This window comes from Pomacea canaliculata, linkage group LG1, assembly GCF_003073045.1.
Source record: "Pomacea canaliculata isolate SZHN2017 linkage group LG1, ASM307304v1, whole genome shotgun sequence".
Lineage (NCBI taxonomy): Eukaryota > Metazoa > Mollusca > Gastropoda > Architaenioglossa > Ampullariidae > Pomacea > Pomacea canaliculata.
This window is the reverse complement of record NC_037590.1, coordinates 42,695,240-42,713,019: the sequence shown is the minus strand read 5'-3', so window position 1 is coordinate 42,713,019 and position 17,780 is coordinate 42,695,240. Positions and strand designations below refer to the sequence as shown.

Genomic DNA, 17,780 nt, shown 5'->3' with positions numbered 1-17,780 from the left:
TAAGCCCCTCATATCATGCTATACACTATGTACTATACACTATACACAACCAATCACTATAAGCCCCTCATATCATGCTATACACTATACACAGACCAGTCACTATAAGCCCTCATATCATGCTATACACTATACACAGACCAGTCACTATACGCCCCCATATCATACTATATAGACAGACCAATCACTATAAGCCCTCATATCATGCTATACACTATATACTATATACTATAGACAGACCAGCCACTATAAGCCCCCCATACTCTACCTGCCACCAGTGCAGAGCGCCACCTCACCTGCCCGTCAAGCAACAAATGTGAGTCACAGGTGGGGGTCAGAGCCACACTCGCCATTTACAAGTGAAATCCATACCACGTGATGCAACCCCTCCCCCCTCTCCATCTCTTCACCCGACACCCGATCTCAAAACTGTAAGTTTGTTGTTGGTCTCCTACGGAGCTTGACCTCACGGGACAACAACTACCCCTGGACCCTCACTTGCGGCAAAGGCTTGCACAGATGAGGAGATGAGGAGAGTAAACACTTTTCTCCACAACTGACTTCAAAAGCTCAGGAGGAGAGCCGCTGCTTTGTACTTAACTCAACGACTGGCAGGGAGGCTGCAGGAGGCTCCGGTAAGAGGATATATTCCTGGGGAAGGACGCGTGATTAGCAGGCCTATCAGGTGCTTTTGTTTGCAGCTTTTCTTGAGACTTCCACCATTTTCTTCTGAAGACATTTCAATTTTAAATAATGCCCTGGCTGATTGGTTGTCATTAACGAAGTTACCCTCACTCAATTAACTAAGCGCTGTAGCGTGTAGTGCGTTGGTCAGCTGTTGGAGAGACTGCCTGACCCCCATCAGATGTAGTTGCAGTAAGCTCCATGAACCCCAGGGCGGCTTTAATGGCTCCCTCCAGGAAGTCTGCTTCTCGTTGAGCGAGTGGCGTAGGAGGAATTCATTGCCGTTTGTTGACACTCCCGTCATGCCCGCCATCAGCCCCACCCTCCCGACTCCCCTGTCCTGTAGCCCCCGCCCCTCCCTCCTCCCCCGAGGGTTGTAGTTTGATTTGCATTGCTCAGTTTGGACCAGTGAGTGTTACACCCAGGCTGCCTGTCGTCATGGACAGAAAGCGTGGTTGTTGCCATGGACGGCCATGGCAGTGACGTAACGACCGTAATGACACAGCGGGCTGCCGGCAGGGGGCGGCGTGCACGCAAGCGGAATATTATGGGACAGAAGGGCGTGCACTTACTGTGAATATTATGGGATTGAAATCAAAGCTGCTGCGGGGCGACGGTGTGTCTAGCATGGAACCAGGGGGTGTGGGGTTCGAATTACCGTGAGACACAACAAAGACATTTCTGGCTACAAATACACTTCACTGTGCGGCCATACTGCCTCCCACCCAAAAGACTTTGCATCCCAAACAACTTTATCGGATACTAATAAAGGTATGGGACCCAAAACATTCTGGACATTATTGCGGGCACATGACACACAGCAAGAACATACACAACATCAAACTGAAAGCAGTGGTGCAGGGCGGCAGTAGGTTAGCACAAACAACGGTTTGGGGTAAAATGAAGAATGGTATAAAGAGGTTTAAATATTAATGCAAAAACCTGGTAGACCACGATAAGATCTTGAGCGTGAAGAGTCATACACAAATGTCCCAAAGAATCAACTCCTTTTCCAACAACAAAATTTCTCTGTTTTTACCTTTGCGGGCAATTAACTTTTGATAACTACATCTGAGTCTCTAACACCAGCAGAAGTTCTCACACAGGAAACATCACAAATGTACACGAAACATGAACAGATTACACTGAACATATAAAAAGCTACATTTCTCATCAGCTTCGAGAGACGTCTACAGTAAAATGTTATTTTACAAATAGGAAGCGAATAGCCTCGTGGAGAAACCACTGAACTGCAAAGTGCGCTGTAGGAAACCGTGTAGCACAATAAACTGTCCCAGTCCACCCAGCTGTTGGCAATGGGTACCCGACTCCACGCGGGGAAAGTGAGGGACAGGAGAAGGCACCGCCCTCGCAAAAACAACTTGTTGTCTCTGTCTCTCTGACACCTCGGTGTCCAACGACTGAAACACGAGGGTCGACTTGATTGAGTTCACTTCCTGTCACTGCTCTCACATCGAAGTTGATCTTGTTTAGAAGACCCAAGAAAATGATTTATTGGATGATTTCTGCTGTACTGCCGATTGGTTACTCGGTGCAATGGAGGCATTGAAACTGTATTTGTGTATGAAGAGGTTTAAACTGTTCTTGTATACTGAGGCCATTAACTTGTGTTTGTGTATTTTTGAACTCAATGTGTCCCGCTAAGGACGGCCAAGCTGCACTGAACGACTCGTTAAACGCCAGGAGCAGACGACATTTGAGAGATCACACGACATTCACTTCATGAAGATGCTTCAATCGACTCCTCACATGCTCCTGTTAGTGCCAGCTCGCCCTCCCCTCCACCCTTTCTCTCTCTCTCCTGTGCACCGCAGGCAGGCAAAGATGCTTTGCCGGCCAAACAATTGGCTTGGTCCAACGGAATTATCAGTCAGCGATTGAAAGGATTTCTACAGACACTTCTACCTCCCCTCCAGCCCCCAATGTGATTAAAGAGGCAGCCAATGAGAAGGGACAAATCTGATTGTATTGCAAATGTTTCGCCCGTGTTCAGTAGCCTCCCCAGCCTTGTAAATCTGCTTTGGGTATTTACATTGCATGCTGGCTTTTGTTCTATCAAGCCCATCGTGTCTTGGAGTGCCAATGTGCCAGGATTCCAGACTAAGCGGCCAGTCGCAGTTCTGCAAAGGCCACACAACGAGGGGAGGGTAAGGCAAGGGTCTGCGCGTGAGTCGATGTTGCCGCCCAAGCTCCGGCGCGTCTCCTCCGAGGTGATGGACAACCTGCATTGATCCGCCCGTGTCCAGGGGGCATCACTCCCGCTAATAGTGCGGGGGCCTGCCCAGCAGAGGGCGCTGTGAGTGGGGTTCGTGGGGCTCGTCTCCGTGTCCTGTGTGTGTGGCGACACCCTTTTAGCCGCACCTCGCCGGCCGTCGAGCGACTCGGAGTGCACGTCACTGCGCAGCCGCGTCCTCTGTCCTTGACCCCTGACCCTTGACCCGGCTCCGGCGCTCTTGGGGGCGGTGTTCTAATCGGTAGGTAAGTAAGTGCGTCTGTGGGCAAGCGTGCGAGTGTGTGCGTGCGAGGGTTGGTGCATAGGTGAGGGAGAAGTTCTGCCTCATGTCACGTGTTTGACGTAGAAGTGTGGTTTCATGTATCTTGTTTATAGTAAATACATACTTCAAGTCCTTATTGTGTGCACAGCCCTTGTAGGGCTAGCCCCTAACTGTTGTTTTAAAAGTTTATTGACCAGAAATGTCGTGTTTACAAATTCAAGCTTTTTGCCTGTCTGCCATGTTTTAGCTAGTATTTCCGGAGCAATGTTCAAGCCAGCGCGTGCCGTAGTTTCGCTCTAAAATTATTCTATTAGATATAACAGTCTCGTCGTTTGGAGTTCAAGGAGGAGAGAATTATGACGATGTTTATGGATACAGCAAAACAAAACAAAAAGAAAATCCGCACGAATTTTGCAGATATTGTCTTTCTTTATTTCTTTTGATTTTTGTTTGTTTCATTGCTTTGCACACTATTGCAAGGTCAGCTCCTTAACTGCCGGTATCTCCGCAGTGTGACGGCATCCAGTCGTCGTGGCTGCGCACTTATCTGCCTCTGCTTATTCCGGTCCAGGTGTTGTATTTCAGCAACAACTATCAGTAAATCTTTGCAACAAAAGGCTCCTTATGGATCAGGTGCACTTCACAAGTTCTACCGCATGACCTGTCGAACATTTCGCGAGTTTCGTTCACAATCCATCGTATGTTGGGAAGTTTTCTTCGGACGACGGAAGAGAAGGCTTCCACAGGACACAAGTGGTCAGTGTCGACATCTCCGTGTTGGTTCTTTTCTCTGCGCATGTGCAATTTAGTTTTGGAAACACTAATGGGTCAGCGGAAGGATGTACCGCGACTTTATTGAACGTTGGTCTGAGGCAAGCCAGGTCTTTATCGACCCGGAAGCATAAGTTTTGGTTTTGTTTTTTTGGGGGTTTTTTTTTTTTTTAACCCGGCAGTATGACAAATGTTTCCAATCTTGGACAGGCATACGGCAAGCGTTTGCAGTGCCAGGCAAGCCAATGGCTAGAGCTTCCAATTATATGTGTGGATGCTTTGGATTGGAAGTCAGATGCACTGGCGCCCAGAACTGGCAGATGACCAGGGAGGATGCTGTCAGAGACTAAACAGATGCGCTGTGTAACCAAAGATGTGTCAGATGTTTCCAGATTACTTCATGGCGCACACGTGAGGGGCCGTTGCTGTGTGCGTGAGTAAACAGATGGTCCAGCAACTGTCTCAGTGACGAGCTGCATGGAGGACAAGGATCTGCACGTCACGTGACACGTCCTGAACACACACACACACACACACACTGTATACTATGTCAATAACTAGCTAGCAAGTTAGAGACAGAAACAAACATTACATACACAGTAAAGTACAGAGGCGAAAACGAATACAGACCTTCAAGTGTTGAATAGTGTTCAGGTGTGTACACTCAGAGAAAGATGATTTTTATGTTTGATAAAATAATTTTAAAATCTGCAACTGAATATTTCTCGCTTATATTTCCGTGCCAGTAATTATCAACGAGCCTTTGCTTCAACATTTAATACAGAAACACTCGGAAAAAAGCAATTTAACTTCATCCAAACTTGCGTTTCCCTCACACACACTAAAAGCCACATCTACACCATAAATAGCAAATATTTGATAGTCACATCCTTTAGTTCTGTCGATGCTGATTTAACAATATATGCTTTATATGGGAGTCGATCTGCTGGCATGTGAAGAATGTGAAGCCGGCAATAGACGCAAAGAGTAGAAACATTGACAGTAGCTCCCTGCCCCTCACATCATAGCATCAGGTGTGCGACAGCTAACATCTAACAAACACTTTGATGTGAATAAATGGACAGTTGTAATGACCTGTACATGTGTGTGTGTGTGTGACAAATGTTTATTTCCATGGATTTGTGCCTCGATGTATTTGAATGGTCCTACTGTCAGTAGTGATGGCAGTTGGATGCTCACCTGTGGTTGACGAGCAGCTGAACTACATCACGAGGTGCCTGATGTGCATGACATGCGAAGTCTGGCTCCAAAGACAATTTCCCTCCAAAGGTTTTAGTAGGAAACCTATTGTGGTCCAGTTGTCACGGGTCCGGTTCTCGGCGAGAGGTCCGTGTTCAGTTCCGACCTGGGAAACTTTTTTCATATTGTTGTTGCCAGTATGCGAAAAAAACTTGAATAGCAGAGCCCCTTGACTCATATAAAAGGTCTCCCAGTACTTTCTATAATTTCACTGCTGAGATGCAGCTACACTTTCAACCAGACTAGTTTCTCCGGCATCGTCTTCAGAAATCCGTAAAATTTTAATTACAATAATCAAGTAGTTAGGAGGACATACTGTTAATTATCAAGGACTATATTATCTGCTTGCATCGTGTTCCCCGTGTATCCAGCATCGCTACAACCTGCTTCTGACATGTGAAGTGCAGTCAACATATTTCAGCGAGTGAAACTGTTTTAGTCGATTAACATTTGTCTAGAATCATTTTTGACAAGAATTGCCGGCCTTACCCACATTACTTGCAGTCGGGTGGCTGTGGCCTGGTGCTGCCTTGAGCACCGACTAGGATACAGGGTACAGGGTACAGGGTATGGCGTGTATCCTGGCTGCCTGCAGTCCCTGGCTGCCGTGTGACATGTCTCGCTGGCTGTGACAGGTGAGCCCAAGAAGCTGTCCGGCTCCGCCAGTCCATCAGAAGCTGTCATTGCGGGAAGCGGGCAGCAAGATGAACAAGGCGATGATGGCAAATTGATGAGTCTGCGGACAGGAGAGAGGTTTAAATGAGGTCTCGTGACTTGGATTGAGTTCGGATGCTGTCAGAACCCACAAAAAGTGACTTTGCGCAGTTGTCCACCCATCCCCACTGTCCTCCAGTCCGAGAGGAAGGGAGATAACGACTCCTGCCGCTTACCTCCTGTCGTCTGTTCTCTCACTCCTTCCTCTACACAGTTGTCTCCTCGTGTCTGACTGCTGCCTCCGTGTACCTCATTCTTTTAATTGAAAGACAAACAGCTTTTTTAGAAGTTTTCAATAGTCTGGAGATGTCAATCTTTTCTCTGGGAAAAAAAACTCATAAGCGGTCGATTATCTGTGAAGACTTCAGGTATGGGAAGGAAATACTTCATCTTTTTTCTGAGAAATTTAGTAGGACAATACTTTCATTTGGAAAAATATGAAGATAGTAAATCTCGTATTCGATGTCCTATTTTGCAATAAATCTCTGATGGCAGGACTAGGGCTTGAGATGTCTCTCAACACATGCCGAGACTTGTCCACACGTGATGTCCTAGTAACAGTCAGCCACTCACAGTTCCTCTGATGTACAGTCACAGGAACTCTAAACACACGATGTTTCTAATTTCCTGATGTGAAGTTAGAGAGGTTTGCGTTTGATATCCAGACAACAGACAGACAGACACGGGTGTAGCAGCAAAGTGCAGGTCAGCAGACACACACAGCAACCACCGAGTCACCAGCAGCAGCCGGCTATGGGGGGCAGGATGGGTACAGCTACTGGCACATAGTGTAGGTACAAAATATTGGCACATGATGCTGGTAGATAATACTGGCAGATAATGTTATACATATTATTGGAATATAATATCGACACATAATGTTGACACATAATATTGATACATAATCTTGGCACATAATGTTGACACGCAGTCACTGCATTCACAGTTCTTGAACCCAGCATCGGTTCCTGTCCTTTTCTTATGGAACTTTGAGAGACAGAGAGAGAGAGACTGGCTGCTGCTGACTGAGATCACTTTACTGACTAATCTGTTCAGGAAAAATACAAGAGTATCACGTGGCGCGTTATTGGCCACAGCAGCAGCCAAGTCTTTTTGTCAGGAAGATTAAAGGTTTACCATCATTATTTTTATAAATGATCGAGGTAAGCTCTACACAGAAAGTTTCCCTAATCTGAGTGAATCATCCTATTTGCTTCTACAAATACAGGATTTTCTATGTCCGCACACGTGACCAAGAGATTAAAACACATCAACAACACCTACAGCAGACAATGTACAGCAACAACACCTACAGCAGACGATGTACAGCAACAACACCTACAGCACGTGCTGCACATACAGACTCTTTAAGCTGTCAGTGCAGAAGCTGGAACATGTGTTACCCGAGGAACCTTGATTACATGACTAATGTGCATGTGTATGTATCTATCTGCAGGCATGTATCTCCAAGGGAGGGGAATGGGGAGGGGAATGGGGAGGGTGCTGGATGGCTGTTCACTCAGGTCTGAGGGGGGTCAGTACGCTGTACTCAGCTCAACCCAGTGATTTAAAAAAAATGTTCTACATTTCTGTAGACCTTTAACAATGAATGTTTCTAACCATCCTTCTTCTTCTGTGTGGAGCTGTAACAGAGAGAAGAAAAAAAGATAAACGATTTAGAGACTAACAACACGTTCAGTCCGTCAGATGAGCAGTTTTGAAGGGGATAATATATATTTATTTACTCATGTGTTTAGGATTCTACTCAGGGGGCTGCTAAGTGTTAGAAGTGATGCAATCAGGCCTTAAGACAAGCAGAAGGCAAACAAAGACACTGAGTGGCCAAGCGAGAACTGGCGACTGCCGGCCTATTTTATTGGCGGAGGAAGACAAAAAGGCACTACACAGTCTCGGGAGGAACGGGCGAGCTGCAAGCATCCTGCAGTTTCTAGGGCGCAGCGCGGAAGCTGGTGTGAAATCGATATGTTGGGGTCAGCCAGATTATCAGCTCCCCTCGCCCATTGTCGCCGCAGCCTCCGATGGTGGAGCTAAAGAGCGCGGCTTGCGGCGTCAACACCGCCGCTGACTCCTCCAACCGCGGCTAACAAATCGACGTTGTCATTGAGCGACGCCCTCTACCCACATCTGTTGAATAAGACAGGAACAGCGAGAGAGAGAGATGGAAAGAGAATGTGTTGTACAAACATGTTGTCCTCAGTCTTACAGTAGTCGTGTCGTGCAATGGTGGGCTGCACACACAGTAGACAAGACAAATCGCAGTCACTCAAACGTAACCACCCAACAACATTTTTTTTTTTTCTATTAACGGCTTATTATTGAAAAGACTTAATAATTATATTTTTATAAAATACTATTATATTTTTATATCATATTATTATATAATTAGTATACACACTTTTAAAGAAAGTTACCATACTGAAGTATTTTTCATGTTGTTTTTATCAGGATTTTACTAATCTGTCATAGCTTTTACAGAAATTGTATTTCATGATCATGTGACATTTTTTGCGCAATGAAGAATAATGTTTTGATGTGCATTAAGCTAATTACCGTGTTTGTAAGGTTGTAACATAGCAGACGATTCCTAGACTGGTCTCACCCTCACACAGGGTCTGGTGTAAGTGTCCAGGCAGTCCACACAGACTGGAGCAGGCTTTTCACAACCCATCACGCACTAAGATGTGAAGGGACTATTTTTTGTCACTAGTTTCGGAAACTTTTCAGAAATACTTTAAATTCGAAGGCTGTAACGTGACCTCAGCGCCTCTCCAGAAATTCTAGACTAGTGGCATCCATAAAAAGCTTTCATTTCGCTGTTTTTCAAAGACGTTTCATATTTTTAAGCAGACAAGCGGCAAACCCAAACAGGTTAATACAGGAAGTAAGGGAGCCTGCGGGGCTGGACACCAAGCCACCCTTGATGTCAGCTCCCCCTCATCCCCATCATCATCCCTCCCACAGCCCTCCGGCCGCTGGCTGCTCTTCACAATGCTCACAGCCGTGGTGTCAGCACAGGGTGGGCCAGCTCCCGGCATCCACGGCCCACCCGCTCACTGTTCACGCAGCCCGTCAGTTTTTAGCACTACTGACAGAGAAATTCCATTTCTGGAAGTGTTCCTTCGATTTTTCCAGATTTTTTCTCGTTTGCCTTATTCAAAAAAAGTGAACGATGTTTTTACATTGTTGCTTGGGCGAACTAAGAGATCATGAAGACGCACAGAAAGAGGACAGAAAGGGGAAAGAATAGACAGCGACAGAGAGAAAAAGATAAAAGAAAGCAAAAAGGAAGGAAGATTAGAGAGGAGGAACAAAGGAAGGAATCGATGAAAGGAAAGCAGGAAGAAAAAGGATGTGGTTCTCGAATTTTCTGAAATGCATCTGGAAATGTGCGCGACATCTGGCGTTGGCAAGCGGAAGAAGCCAAGCTGACCTTTCTGTCCCTTCGTCGCGCGCAACATCCGGCAGGACGAGGGTCAGCTGACCATTCCAGACAGCATCAAGGGCACCGACAGGATACATTGCGGCTACGGAGGCAGGAGAAATAAAATGACAAAACTCGTCTGAATAACTCGCCTATAAATGTCGTTATGTTGCAATACAGGACCAAGCAGTTCCACAGTTCTCGCCGCTATCATCGACTGACACCTCACACACGTGGGCAGCCTGCCTCCAGAGGCACCGACTCACGATGTCACAGAAACTGCAACTGCAACTGCAGCGATGGTCATCGACGATGGAGGAAACATGCTTCCAATGACCAGTCACTGCCGAGTTCATGGACTTTAGTTACAATGGCTTGAGGTGGTCTCGGTGTCATGAAGATGACAGTAAAGCCTGTCTCACAGCGCCTTTCACACTTTTACAACTTTGAAAAAAAGGGGGGCAGGTAGGGGCAGTGTTGGGGGGAGTCTAACTAGCAAACACGTGTTTTTTGAGGTTAAAGCGAAATTCAGCGGCCAACACCCGTGACATTCTAACTGTGGAACCACTGGCTTTTGAGACAGTACTTTGCAACTCAACCCATACTACTACTACTACTACTACTACTACTACTACTACTACTACTACTACTACTACTAATAATAATAATAATAATAATAGATTCATACAGAGCCTTTCAACAGACCTAAAAACAGAGGTCAAAAACGTTTCACACGGAGGATCACGAGCACACACTTTGTGTAAACAGGTGTCACACCCAAAGAGAGAATGTCGGAACCGAGATTCGAACCCCAAAACTGGAGTCTCCATGTCGTAGTGACAGGCGCTTGAGCCACCGCACCACCAGCAGCCCCGCAGGATGATAAATTTCAGACTTCTTTCACAATGTTTATATTAAATTTCCGCGACTGCCTAAAACAGAACAGAAGAAATAAAAGGAAACCATCACTGAGGTGGTGGTTAAAATATTTGGAAATAATGGAAAAACAGAATTCCTAAGTGTTAAGCTGTTTAGCGAGATATCTATATACATATGTATATATATATATGGAAGCTAAATAAGGGATTCACCTTGACTGCTCGGATGATTACGATGATGGACAAATGTGATGAACTTTACACAGAAATCTCTCTCTCTCACACACACACACTGACAGACACACGTGTTATCAAGAGACACACACATACATATGCAGTATACAAACTGAACATACATTAATAATAACCATTAATTAACGGTTTTGTTAAGGATTAGCTACATGTCCTCCCCATACACACATCCCTCATCGGCTTTTGAATGAGCGAGCGCAGACAGTAGTTCTCTCCCTTTACCCACTGGCCTCAAGATTAGCGGCGCTGGGTGAACGCTCGGTGTGCATGTGAACAGACCTGTCGGTGTGCATGTGAACGGACCTGTCAACGAGCATATGAACAGACCTGTCAATGTACATGTGAACGCTCAGTGCACGGAGATGGACAGCCACTGAGTTTTGAGAGGTCCCAGCCAGGATGCCATCCTCTCTCTCATCATCTTGTTGCAGTCAGCAACTGTTGCTGTGTGGCTCACTGTTTGTTGGCATGCTCGAAATGTTTAGCTGTACTCAAAAATAATTTTATCGCAAGCAGTGGAGTCTGAAGCCAGCGACAGCCAAGTTTTGTTTTCACCCAAACATGTTACCTGCAGGATTATTCTCAGCCCAGTCTTGTCTTGGCCCTAACCAAGATTCATTGCGGGGCAGACGACACTGCAGGGTGCATACAATGGACTTTCACTGCCAGCAACCCTCCACAGCAACAGCATGCGAGTCACAGAAAGTGCAGGCAGGTCTATGAACATGTTCACTGGGATGTGAACAGACCTCTGAACGTGTACTTGAAAACAAAGAAGCCCGGGACAAGGACTACAAGCAGGAGACATACACGGGGGTGCATGCGAGAGAACGTGCCAACGCAGCCCTCCACACACACACAAACACAAACAAACAAATGTAGATGGAACTCACAGGCAGTCACAATGCATGTATGCACGCAACACATCCATACTCGCATTTGAGCCTTGTGCTCTCTCTCTCTCTCACACACATACACAGACACAGAAACACAGACACACACACACACACACATTTAGACAAAGGCGCGACTAAATATATCCACACATGGGCTCGGGCATTAATTTTTTTAATTCGTTTGCTGTGGCCCAGAAAAGCAAACAATTTCTTGTGTAGCAATCAAGCTGCAGACAGCATGGAGATGTCGGCGCTCAGCGCCACCGTGCGGCGAAGCTGGCGGTCGGTGAGGAGGTAATGCGAAGCCCACCTTGTCGGAGCTGCTGCTTGTCTGCGAGATGCATCGGGTACATCACAGGCTGTTAGCATTACAAGTCTGTGAGGGCTCCGCCAGACACTCGCCACATTCCAGACAGGTGCAAAGCACTGCATGCCAGCAGCTCCACACAGAAAGACTGGAGTGAAGTCTGTGTGTCTGTGTGTCTGTGTGTCTGTGTGCAGCCTGCTTCCTGCCATTCAACAGCAGAAAAGTGTAGCAAGAAAAAAAATAAAGAAGTTATGGGGTCTTTCCTCCCGCTAGTGTACCTGACTTAATGTTGCAAAACAATACAAATACAGAACGGCCAAATGTTTCTCCTTGTGACCGGCTTTTTGCTGGACAATTATATTGCAGCAAACAGTGCATGCATTGTCACCACTTTAGACGGGTGGGCGGAACTTCCATTTTTAAAGGAGAGGAAACAATCCAGCCTCAGAATGAAGTGCAGGGAGGGTAGCGTGCTATCGGACAGAATGAAGGGTTTAGCGGGGCCTGGCCTGCCTGTGGGAAGAAAGAAGTCGATCTCCTCACAACAGACCTCTAGCTTTTCTTGAGCTGAGATAACAGCGCCGTTCGCACGGGATTAAAATATTTCTCATTCCAACAACAGGCAGGGCTATCGGAGCCTTCTCACCATTGGTAGTAGTGCTTGTAGCCCGTGTGTTTCAGGTGTGTAGTAGATGATTGTCCTTGCAGCCCATCCCTTTCACTCCATTCTTCTTGGTGTTGAACACCTGTCCCACCCGGTACACTCCACTGTACAGCAGGTCGCAGCTTCCAGCGGGTGTGACTGTGAAAACTCTTCACCCCTCTCCCCCAGAAGAATATTGAGTACTCGTTTTACAATTCAAGGCAAAATGCGGCGAAACACAGGCGCATGTCAATGATATTTATAATTTCAGAGGATTATATGCAATGATGTAATTGGTGAATTAACTGTAATTACTGACTTGTAATTATGTCAATACAAGCTAACATTACAAGAATGTCTGGGAACGCCGCCCCACATTGATGCCATTGTGGTTTTTATGACAAATATTGAATGAAAAAAGAAGAGAAAAGGGAAAGACTATGAATTGTTTAGAGGTTCGTCATTACCTCTCATTTCCCACTTGGAGCTGGCTGACATGACAGCGAGGTAATGTTGTGACTACCGGCGGCCGCCATGTCTGTCCACAGACCAAGGTTCCAGTGAGGTTGTCTCCAGGAGGCTCTCTATAGGATGTGTGGGGGCTGGGAACATTTATAAGGCCAAATGGCAAACTTTAGAAAGAAAGTGGAGTGTGGTCATGGCTTCTTGAACATCAGAGTAACGGGAAGTAACTCTGGCAGCAGCACAACAGTCAGCGGAGTGACCTCGCTTGCAAGAGTTCGCGCCAGAATCAATGTCGGGCAACGCCGTGCAGCCTTACCAGTGGTAAATAAATGGTAAATATGTCAAGGTGATTCGGTGGGAGAAACATGTCGTGCTCCGTCACGTGACGCCAGCCATCTACCCACCGCCACCACCCCTCTCCGCCAACCCACCCTCCCTGTTTCTAGAGGAATGCCAACAATCCCGACTTTAGCGGTTTGTTTGAAGTTAAAGAGAAAAATTAAGTCGACTAACGAAGGTTCTGTTGTGATGATGCTGGCTGGGGCACCACAGGTTCACAGTCACTGCACATAAAGTTGTGTACCCCGATGTTGAGGTAGACAGTTTGGGTACAGGTGCAGCTCTGCATGGCGATGTAATGACACGTGTGCATGCCTTTGTATGCAGGTGTGTGTGTGTGTGCGTTCTCTGGGGCATGCGTGTGTGTGTATGTGTGTTTGCTGCTGTCCATAACACACACTCACACACAGTTTGTCCGTGGCATGCAATGCGAGTGTAGAGACTCAGCCCGAGGCAGCATCACATGTCAGTAAATATTACCTGAACCCTTGCGACATTAATTTTAACTCTTTAGAGCTCGTAAAATTTGTTTCCTGCGCTAGATGTCTTTTCTTATTCTTATTCTAACTTTATTTATTTCTAGCTTTACCTACTTGTGTCTTTATCGCGGAATTTAACGGATGTGTAAGTTAACAGACCAGACAGAATGCTTGGTGTTATTTTACACACATCTATACACATTGGCAAACTCTATCTACTGTGTAAACTGCATCACTGGCATCCACACCAGCTGCGATGTCTGCTTGGGAAGAGCATCTTGTGCACCTGTAATCAACACCAAGCACACCTGAGCGGGGAAAGCCGTGCTACGTCACTCTAGTGTTAGGACGACTGTCAGCGAGGAGAAAATGATAATAATGATGTTCCATAGCAACATCCTCGTCAGGATGCGACAGTTGAAGATCTGCTGAACTGTGATCCCATCGTCAGCCTGTTCTTCATTCAGCAGCTACTCACAGGTGGTGACCGTGATGCTGGTGACATTCTGCATTACCTGCAGCATGACACTGTTTGCTGTTCCATTGTTTTATTTTTGGTTTTTAGAAGGGGTATGACAAGTAACCACATCCTACATTTTGGCCGTTCTTTGCAGAGCATCGAGCAGGGAGCAGCGAGGACCGTGTTGTCCACACCCTGCCTGAGCATCTCAGGTGGACCTTGTCAACGCCACGTGACTTTCAGAGGACCTCCCGCTCTTGTGCTTCCCGTAGGGCTGGTGGGTCTGCAGGTTCAGTGGTCTGGTCTCTTTGTTTTGAAGGATGTAGACTCCTGTCTTGAGCTGGAAGCTGTTCAGGTCTTTGAAATATTCAGTCAGTTGGTTTAGAACAGCAATGCTTTCTGTGAGAAGGCGGCCATTGGTGTCCTCCATGCGCTTTCACCCCATGTCATTCCCTTCTCGAAGGTCCAGGATTGGCTCTCCACCCAGTTCTCTTTTAATTGCCTTCATCTGCTTTCTTGATTGTACAATTCCCTTCTTTGTATCTGGAAGTAGCTTCGGGTTTGCTCTTCTGTTCTGTCTTTAAGGCCTTTCTTTGATCACAGAGATCTATGGATGTCGTGCGTGACCCAGGGTTGTTTCTTCTTCCTTTAACGCCCTCCTACTTTCTGAGCTATTGACAGTAGCACCTTTTTGATGTTTCCATCGAGGGTGTCCTCATCACAGTTCACCAGGTTTAATGTGGCGAATATACTTCCAACCGAAGCCTTGCAGAACTCTGCCATGCTGGAATTTTTCAGCTTTTCATATAAAAGCGACGAGGGCCTCTTCACCCTTAGCTTCCACCTCAGGTCATGGTCACTGCCTACATCAGCGTCTGGATGTGCCCTCGTCTGGACTTTGCTGATGCTCCATTCGAGGCATCTAGACATCAGGATGAAGTCGGTTTGGTTGTGGACAATTCATCTGGCGACTGCCAAGTTGCTGTTGTAGAGTTTTTGTGGGGATGCAGGGTGCTGGCTGAGGTGAGTCCATATCTCTGTGCAGAATATAGGCCTTGTTGTTTTTGCTAAGGTCAAATACTCGTCTTTTCTGCCCATTGTTGGTGACGACCTTGGCCATGATGTCCTTTTACTTTATTTTGTTTTGTTTTGTTTTGATTCTGCCTTTATGACCTTTTTTTTTGCTAATGGTAAAACTTTCCACTTAGCTATCTTCAGGCTTGGAAGTTGGAATTACTCTTGGACAATGGTGACATTGTGAGGCCTGGCAGAGACGTGGATGGAGATCCGTCTGGTGGATATGCTGCACATGATGCTGGCTTTGACCCCGTCCTTATGTACGAGGAAAGCCACCTCATGCTCGTGTATGGTGCTGACCCCACTACACCATAGTTCAGACCCCTTCAGTTGCTGTCTTACCTCCGCCAGTCCCTCAATCATTGTACCGTTGTTGTTCGTGAGTTATTTATGTTACCTTGCTGACTCTGCCTCAAACTCAGTTACTCATCGTACGATCGTGCTTACCTTCGGGGCGGTGTCCGTGCTACGACTGATGTCGACACAACACTCATTAGTTGCGACTAATTGAAACTACGGTCGTCTGCATTCGGCCACAGCACTTCACCCTTTCCCTACACTTGGGCTTTCGACAGCTGACACTTGTGATGCTTGTCAGACACTTGCACAGCCATGCTACAGCATAAGGCGCAGACGATTGGTTTGCACCAAGCTGACGTCAGTTCCTGTAACTTAGAGACGGTGGCAGCTGATGAACAGGTGGGTTGTGGAGTTGTATACTCACCACTTCATCACAGACCGTGTTTTGAGATGCTGAGCTAGAATCATCAGTCTGTGTTTCAAGGAGGGTCTCTAGAGGGTAAGATGCTGCTGCTTTCTTCACGTCTTCCGGTAAAAGAGGTCAAGGCTGTCATGACCTAGAGGTCGAAGCCAGATACTGCACGTGACCCACCCGGTCTGTGAAGTGATTTTGTTTCGTCCGTAAAACTGGACGAAGATAGATGGACTGATGTCTGTCTGCCGAGACTCACTCTTGGCTTCTAGCAAAGTTCTCCGCGGTCAGTCTCGGCGAACCAGAAGACGACCTGACTTCCGGAAAAGCAGAGCGAAGATGGAATTTAACGAGACTTTTGATAACACCAATAGAATTACTATAAGTGTATTGCTTGCTTTATTAATTAACGTTGGCCTATGTAGAACACAAAAGTATTTACCTCACTGTTCTGAAATCTTTCTTGTTAAATAATAAATAACATGAATCGCACCTAAACACGGAGATGTACAATCACAAAGTGTTCGCAATACGCTTCACCTCGCTCTCTCGCTTTATATAAAATCTACTTGTATTTTCTCTTCTCGATTTCAAAACTCTGATACTGGTTTACAGCATAAGAAACATCTTAAATCATCTCGGTGTGGGCGAAGGGGTGTGTGAACTGAAAACACTGACATGGACATGTACAAACAGCTCTGAGAGCTCAGGGTGGCCTTTCATGGATTCTGTTTAGTTCCCTCCAAAGAGCGGGTGGGGGGATGGGGTAGGAAGACGGGTAATCGAACCTTTTGAATCGCCTTCCACGTCTTCGGTGTGACTTTTCTTCTGTGTCGATTGCTGAGAGATTGAAAATGGACTTGGAGAACTGAAACTGATAAACTGCTTCACCGGCAGGAGGCCCTGCGTACAGCTGCCATTGTTTTCTCCATGTTAGGTACCACCGTGCACCCGCAACCATACGACGAGCGCCCCGCTCCCCAACTACATCATGCAACCTACCAATGGTCAGTGCTGATATTTATTGGTGAGTATATTGGGGTGGGGGAGGGGAAAGGAGCTGAAAGTAGCCATGGAGTCCACAGCTAGAGAAAAAAATTACAGTTCCAATTTTGAATTGTTTTTGAAAATTTTGAACTACAAAAATAGATTTTGTTCACACCCAAAACAAATTAGTTGTTGTGTTGCCAGGGTACTTTTCCCAGCCACCCGCTCGGTAACGCTCCTGCCCCGCGTAATTGATGACGTCGACATTGCGCGCGCAGCTTTGTGTTTGCGCAGGCGCAGGAAGGCTGACAGCTCGTGGCCGCAGGTATCAGCAAGGAGTCAAACCACAGGACATCGTCAATCCACGAGCCTCAATCAGCGCCATCCAACTCCTCACGGTTCTGTCTTTCTCACCATTGAGTCCCGCAGTCCTTCCTTCCAACACTCACGTGTTGAGGCGGTGAGAAGGGAGTGGGGTGGGAGCGAGGGAGGGAGTGCAGAGGGAGAAGCTAAAGTCTGTCGCTGCCACCCGAGGGAATGAAACCGTTTTGTGTGTCGGCGCGGACGACCTCCCTACAGTGTATACATCAACTACAGCATCTACAGCTACAGAGGCTGAGTGCACGCCCCACAATGGCGCTTATGTCATTGTGTCACAGCCAGGGGCGGTTAGTCTCTTTGGGGGAGTAGGGGAGTATGGGGAGGAGGGGAAAGCGCGCAAGACCCGGCTCTCTGGGTGGTTCAGGTTGGGGATAGATGTCAGGGGTGGAGGCTGGGGCACGCACCGTTTGCTCTGTCTGTCGACTTGCAGGCTTTGTTGCCCGACCTTCCGACACCCACCCACCAACCAACCATCCACCCACCCACTCTCGCATGCAACCTGCCGACCAGCCAGACA

At 46.9% G+C, this 17,780-nt stretch overlaps 1 long non-coding RNA gene across 1 annotated transcript; it reads right to left on the bottom strand.

Annotated features, from left to right (window-relative positions):
* Positions 1 to 3,181: 3,181 nt before the first annotated feature.
* On the bottom strand, positions 3,182 to 13,235 carry LOC112553199. Its single transcript, XR_003096988.1, has 4 exons — positions 12,831 to 13,235; positions 5,721 to 5,967; positions 5,172 to 5,337; positions 3,182 to 4,484 (listed from the first exon to the last, which is right to left on the bottom strand). It is a non-coding gene; the product is annotated as an uncharacterized LOC112553199 (long non-coding RNA).
* Between the last annotated feature and the right edge of the window lie 4,545 nt (positions 13,236 to 17,780).